This window comes from Talpa europaea, assembly GCF_964194135.1.
Source record: "Talpa europaea genome assembly, chromosome: 11".
NCBI lineage: Eukaryota > Metazoa > Chordata > Mammalia > Eulipotyphla > Talpidae > Talpa > Talpa europaea.
In genome coordinates this window covers 85,602,074-85,609,616 of record NC_140078.1, presented here as the reverse complement: position 1 = coordinate 85,609,616, position 7,543 = coordinate 85,602,074, and positions in this window count along the sequence as shown.

Below are 7,543 nucleotides of genomic sequence, written 5' to 3'. Positions count from 1 at the left end.
ACTTCTGGCCTGTGCCCTAGTTCTTGTATGCATAAATAAATAAATCTTTTAAAAAAGAGAGAGAATTTTTTTGAAATAAAAGGTAAAATATTGAGATTATTTAAATGACAGCCCTTGGCTTATATTCCTGTTTTCATCTAAAAATGAATGAAAGATGCTTTTTGAAATTTCCCAAATGAATTATAAATTCAAAAGCAAATTTTCTCAAATAATAAAAACATTCTATCATTTACCCCATAAATTGTTGCTGCTGAAATGTAGGTTCTCTGTGGAAGCAGGACCTATGTTCTTTCTTACTCCTAGCACTTAGCACAGGGTTTGATGTTCAGTAAATGTACATAATAAATATTTTGAGATGACTAAACAGATTTATAAATACCAACTAGCTCTCAAACCTGAAAGCCCCACAAGCATCTCAAACTGAGCATTTCTAAAACTGATCTCAAAATTACCCCTTTATTATCTGCTCGAATCCACAACCTTCTTCTCCCATATGTTCTTCTCAGTGAAGTCATCAACTTGACGTGGGAGTCAACATGGTATGAAATCCTGTCCATTGTCCCTCCTAATTATCTCTCAAAAAGCATGTGCTTAAATACAATTTAAAATGAATTCAGAGTAGTTTTATGTTGACTATTGTGTTGCTGCTCCGTGACTTAACTTGAAATAATTGGAACCCCCTGGGGTTTCACAAGCAGAAAAGACAAGAAACGCTTCTCTTGACATTACTTAGTCTTTGAGGTGTGTTTTCTCTGTACAGTAGTAGCATGTCTTCCTTGTGGAGTTCTTCCCACCTGATTTCTATTGGTTATAAGTAGATACCTAGGCAGGTAAACACCATGCAGATGAGAAGTTGGGACATTTCTTAAAACAAGACAAAGACATTTAGGAAAAGCATATAAACAAAGCCAGTGATTCTTAAAACCAGGTCTGCAATGTAAGTGTCTGCAATACTCTCATCAAATGGATTTGCAATGAACACGGTGATGAGGCTGTGAGTCAGCCCTGGACCTAGCAGTGGCTCCAGGTATCATATCCCCCTTCCTATAGCACTTGCTACCTTCAGTCAGACACACATTCTGCCAACTACCCACTGTCTTTCTGGCGCTCTAGAGAGAGAGCCGGTCGGAAAAGCAGCTGGTGGCATGGAAACAATTAATTCTCAACTTCTTTCAGTTTGCCCAAAATATTCCAAGCTGTGTGAAGAAGCCCAGCAAGTGTCATTTCCATTTTTGCCAAACAGTGTGTGAAACTGGAGGTTTTAGAATGATATTGATAGAAATGGAGTTAATTGGAATAACTTTTTCCTTGCATTGTTGAATATACATGTATATGTACACATATATATTCAGTGTGTGTGTGTGTATATATATATTCAAATTGATAAACTTGTGCTAGTTAATAATTTTATAGTTGAAAGAGAATAGATTTAATTTTTCTGCATTTTCAACTTGAAAATAAATGTACTTTTTAAAATAGAGTGATACAAAATGCGTTTAATGGTTGTTTCTGGGGAAAGACCAGCTGTTATTCTAAAATGTTTCCCTTCCTATTTTTAGGGTGAACATGTCACTTCTGTTACCAAATAATGGTGGTAGCTGGCAGAATGCAATGTGGCAACCCTATAAATCAGCCCTTTGGTTCATTTCATTTTGAAGTTTTGTACCTTCATAAGCACCAGTTGCGAGCACTGTTTTTGGGAGGTAGGAGCATGAGCTGCTCTGCAAACACCCCATGGATGGATATGGTGCTCCAGGGACGCTGTTCTTCAGAGTCACAGTAGAAAGTAGGAGGGGGATGGTGCTTCTGAGACCCTGAGGAGTTCTAGCACTATTACACCCCAATATGCTCTGCCCTCTTATTTTGTTTCATCATTCAAGCTTTGTTGCTCTCTGAAGTTAAACACATGAATGTGGTCGCCCCTGTCTTCCCCACCTCTTTCTGCCAGAACGTGAGCTGTGTGAGAGGAGGGACCTGGTCTGCCATGTTCCTTGCTGTGCCCAGCTCAGAGCACAGTGCCTGGCACATGGGAGGTGCGCAAGGCAGTGTTTGTTGAATCAGTGAGAGGGGAGCAGGACAGGGCTGAAGTGGGGAGGGGCACAGTGCCCCCTCAGCAGCAGGAGTCCCCAGCTTCTTTCTCATCAGCCTCTCTCCCACCCTCTTCACACTCACTTGCTCTTCTTCAGCCTGCAGAGGAGGCGCGGGAGGGCACATGGACCCTCTTCCTGTGCCTGTGTCACCTGACCCTGGGAGAACACACCCCCTGCTGACAGGTCTGCGACGACGGGATGAGTGACTACATTTCTGGGACTCTCCAAAGGGAGGCCAGTGCTGCTGGTCCACAGGCCAGGGTAGGAGCCACAGGCAGCCAAGCCACAGGCTCCAGCCCTCCTTCCAGACACCCCTGTCCCCTCCTTGGGACCTCAGGTGGCAGGAGACATGATGGGGGAAAGTTAAAAGGGAGAATCTGAGACTCTGAGACTGTCCAAGCATAAATCAGCAGCAACCAGGGCAATTGAGAAACATCCCCCCCTGAATTAGTTCTCCTGAGGGTCTAATCGTGCTATTTTTTTTTATTTTAACAATGGTATTAAAGGTCAAGGAAACTGTAAAATAACAAAACCCAGACTACCTGGAGTTCTGGGACGTGGCTTTTTTGACTATATTTATTTTTAAAAATGCAAACCTTTTTTCCCCAGGTGTTTTGCAGTTCAGGGGGAAAGAAAACACTAGTCCTGGATGCTGCTCCTCCCTTAACATTGCCGAATTTCAATTTCTAGGTGTCTCCTCTTACTAATGAATCAAAATAGCATAAAAGCTTTTTACCTTGATGGTTCCCTAATGGATTTTAATATCCGTTTATAAGGAGTTATTTATCCTCTTCATTTTGTTTCTACTAATAGTGGGAAGGACACCCGCTGAGGCAGTCTGCTCATGAACCTGGTCTGGGTAGCTTGATTGGATGCTTTCTAGAAGGGCTCAAAGTCTGCCGTAGCCAGCGCAGTGTGAGTGTGGCTCACCTTTTCCTCTAGGAAATGAAAGCTGTGTGCTGGGCCCATCAAGGATCCTTTCTCTGGGCCTCCCCGGTGGCACAGCTGTTGAGCGCTGGGTTGCGAAGCTGCCCGCGGCCTCTGCAGCATCGGTTCCATCCCCAGCTGCTCCCCGGCCATCGGGTGAGGGTCCCACATGGCGCGCAGACCTCTCCTGCCGCCCGCTGCTCCCCTCGGCAGTGTACTTCGGTCCTTCTGCCTGCTCTGCTCCCCGCTCTGGCTCTGGTGAATTCTCTCACCCTCCCGCGCTTCTGACTGTACCCAGTGCTTGTATAAATAAATAAATAAAATAAAATAAAATAAAATAAAATAAATCTCAAAAAAAAAAAAAAAAAGGATCCTTTTTCTACGGTGTTGGCATCCCATGGGGAGAGTCCTAAAGATTCCAGCACAAGCCAATTGCTTCCCTTTGTGTTTTAGTTTTAAGTCACAGATGAAGACATTCAGGAATACACGCGAGCTGCCCTATGGACTTGATTTCATTTTGTGAGCAAGTTCACAGATTCTCAAAGCAATGAGGTTATCTGCCCAGAATCACCCTGCTGGGTCTGGAAGTCCGCAAGCCTTGAGTTCTCTCTTCCTTTGCATAACCTTGTCACTCGTATTTAGATGTAGGAATGATGTGTCAGATTGGGAGGTGCCAATCTTGTGAGAGCTGCACAACCTCTTTTTGTGAAGGCAGGGGCTCACTCTGTTGTATTTATTTCTGTACCTGTAGCTCCTTAATCCGAACCTGGCAGAGAGTAAGCTCCCAATAAATAGTTGTTGAATGAAGAATGCCACTGCCGTTTACTAATTAGGATACCCCATTTTTACAGGGGATTGCTCTGAACTTGCAGAGTGCAGCCCACCTGTGATAAGAAAGGATCTGGACTCACTCTAGGGTCATTGTCACATTCTTTCCCTCTTTGAAGTGTTTGTTCTCTTCTTTATCCTCCCCCCCCCCCCCCCCCCGCCCCCAGCCAGCCCCAAACTCGACAGGCACTGAGGCATTCCTGGCATCTTTATTCACTTTCCTTTATTAGAAAACTCAGGCCTTTCCTTCATGAGCCCCTCCCTAGCCAGCTAAGTGGCAGGGAGCACGCCTGGCACACTGGTTCTGTGTATGAACGGCGGCTGTCATTTAGAAACCAGATACCAGTTTATCACCCGCCCATCATAACCCCACATGCAAATCCATAATTTTTAAAAAGATTTATTTATTTATACAAGAACTGGGGTATAGGTCAGAGGCGCGGGAAAGTGAGAGAATTCACCAGAGACGGGGGGGGGGGGGGGAGCAGAACAGGCAGATAGACCGAAGACACTGCTGAGGGGAGCAGTGGGCAAGGCAGGAGAGGTCTGCTGCGCCATGTGGGTATCTCCCTGGCAGGCTGGGACTCGAACCCACACTGCAGAGGCTGCAGACAGCTTCACAGCGCAGCACTCAACCCACTGCACCACTGGGGAGGCCCGCAAATCATAATTTTAAACCTCAAAACTGTATTCCTAGATTAGTAGAGCTGACACCCATGTTAGCTGCATTTATGTTTGTCAGGCTACAGAGGAGAAGCTGCCTTGAGGATCCATTTCACTGCAGTTTTTCTTTTTTAATTCCCTAAGAGGGACATGCTAAACTCTATCTTCGGAGATATCAACAGTTACCTGGCCAGTATGAGATTCTCTTCCTTTTCACCTGTAGATTTGCATCCTTTCCATTTCACCTAAGACTAAAATTGAGGGTTCATAGAATAATTGTGGAAGCAGATCAGCAAATTCTAAGACAGGGAAAATTATTGTCCCCATTATACAGATAAAGACAGTGAGGTACAGAGAAGTTAAAGTAACTTGCTGGTTTCACAAGTGATACTGGCCGATTCAAGCTTACAATAACAGTTCTATTTTTATAGAAGAAATGTCAACTGTGCTTGATAGTTTAGCTTATTTATTTTGGAAAAGAGGTGCACAGATCTATAGTACTAACTGAAATTGATGGGGGATGCTCAGGAAAATTTCCCTATGAATCTTACATCTCCTGACTCTTGTCAAAGTTTTCCTTCTTATGTTAATCCAAAGATATCAATAAATTGTGATTATTGCCCCAAGGTTTCAAGAACTTTCCCAATGAAAATACTCAGTGTGGGAGAAGCAATGCCATGCCCAAATGCTTTGTTTGAAGTTTCTATGTTTAGGAATACCGCTAAATTGCACTCTTCAAATATATCTCAGTCTACTTAGGAATTAGCGTAAGCCTTTGTTTCACAAATAAAGTAAAAGAAAGTTCTGATGGGATTTCTAGTGGATGAGGGCTCAAGCCACGGGCAGAGGTGGTAAATTTCCCAGTAGACATGGGAAATAGGCTTTTACTTCTTATCCATTTGCTGGAAGAGTTGTCCAGAAGTAGCACACGTTTCACCTCTGTAGTTTCCTGAAGCCTCTGTCACAAACATGCAGTTCCCTGCAGAATTGTTTGAAACACTCAGCTTTTTTTTTTTTTTTTGAAGATTTATTTATTTATACATGCACTGGGTACAGTCAGAGGCGAAGCGCGGGAGGGTGAGAGAATTCACCAGAGCCAGAGCGGGGAGCAGAGCAGGCAGAAGGACCGAAGGACATTGCTGAGGGGAGCAGCAGGCGGCAGGAGAGGTCTGCGTGCCATGTGGGACCCTTGCCGGAGGGCGGGGATGCCGGAGGGCGGGGATCGAACAGGCACTGCAGTGGCTGCAGGCAGCTTCGCAACCCAGTGCTCAACTGCTGTGCCACTGGGGAGGGCCCTGAAAAACTCAGCTTTTTAAAACTTCAGGTAGAATGTCAAAAACTACAGGTAATGTGCAAAAACTGCTTGGGATTTGCATTTGGCAGGGTAAACATAGCGGTTTCTCCCTCTTGGTCTCAAAGATCTGTTTCATTATGATTGAAAGGATCAAAGGATAGCCCATCCCAGAGAAGAGACCTATTATTTAGCCTTTGTTGTCTTTTGTCCTCTTGAATATGTGTTTTTGTCATTTACATACACTTAGGACAATTTAAATACTATGGTCTGGATCAACCTTTTAAAAAACTAGCATTTGAGGGATGAGAAAAAAGTAGGGAAAGATTGGATGGTGAAATAATTAATACATAGTTTCCCCTGTCATTAACATTTGCTTGTCTATATTATTGTTCTTTTGTGTTTATGGAAGTTCTTTTAGACTTAGCTAACATAATGTTAGTACTTTGGGATTGTACTAAACTGTGTTAACAAGCATGATTATGACTATAGATTTTATGGTTTTAAAAGATTGTAATATTGAATATGTAGTTGTAACAGGGAGTCAGTTTGGAATCTAAGGCTGATTTAAATCTCCCTACACTTCCAGGGAGAAGCCTCTGGAGGTGGGATTCTGCATGCAAAAGGTTTATTAAGTACCCTTGGGATCAACATTTGTGGCTAGGATGGGATGAACTGGCGGAGGGACAAGTTGAGCTGTGATGCAGACCACCCCCATGCAGCTCTGGGTCTAGAATCACCCTTAGAGCAGTTCCAGAGTGCCCCAAGATGGCCAGGCCTTTACCCTTCTTCATTTCAGGAATGCAAAGTGACAAATCCCCAAAGGGGCTGACAGCTGACAATTCCCTTCCACCATCACTCTCAGCAGCTCAGACAAGCCCTTCTTTGAAGATCACTGTTCACTGCAGAGCAGGAAGGACATTGGTAACCACAGTCCAACATTTTCCAATTTTAAGACCTCCAAGAGAAAAGACCATTTCCTTCTGCACCAGAGTTCCATCCTCTCCTGCTGTCCTTGATGACAGTGGGTTAAAAGGTCTTACTGTGTTTTTCTTCCCTTGTCCTTACTCCTTAAGATTTCCATACAGTCCTTGCTTGTTTCTGCCTTTTCAACAAAGCAAATGCTTTCCTGGCCTTGACACCTTTGAAGAATCCTTTTTCATCTTCTTTTGGCTGCTATGACAATCAGCGCATCCCCTGCATTATAATTGCTCAAAACATGGTCCCAGCATCTCTTTTCCTTAGTTCTGAGGGAATCAGATGCTTCCAAACATGAGTTTGTTTAATAAGATTTGGGCTAGTCTGCGCAGAATGCTGCACGGAGCATATAATTCCCATTCCTTTTTGAAGAAGCTACTGTTGGAGGAGCGCCCCTCCCTTCTTCTTTCACCCCACAGATCATTTCCATACAGCCCACTCGATATCGCCTGGCAGCATGGGGACAAGTATAGCAGGGAGAACTGAAACCCACAGAAGAGCTGCAGCCTCCTCCCCTTATATACTTGAGAACTGAGCTGCTAACAAGTGGCAGAATTGATTCATTTGAATTTCGTCTCCCTCATCAACTCTGTCTTCCCCCTGGTGCTGGTGATAACAAGTAGTGAAAATGACCCAGGACTCAGGAGGCAGATGGCAGGGAAGAGAATCCAGGGGTTGAGATGATCCTTAGCTTGAATGATGGAGCATTAGCCTGGGCTCCTCCCACAACTGTATCTCATGCAGTGATTGGGCAGAGGCACCAAGC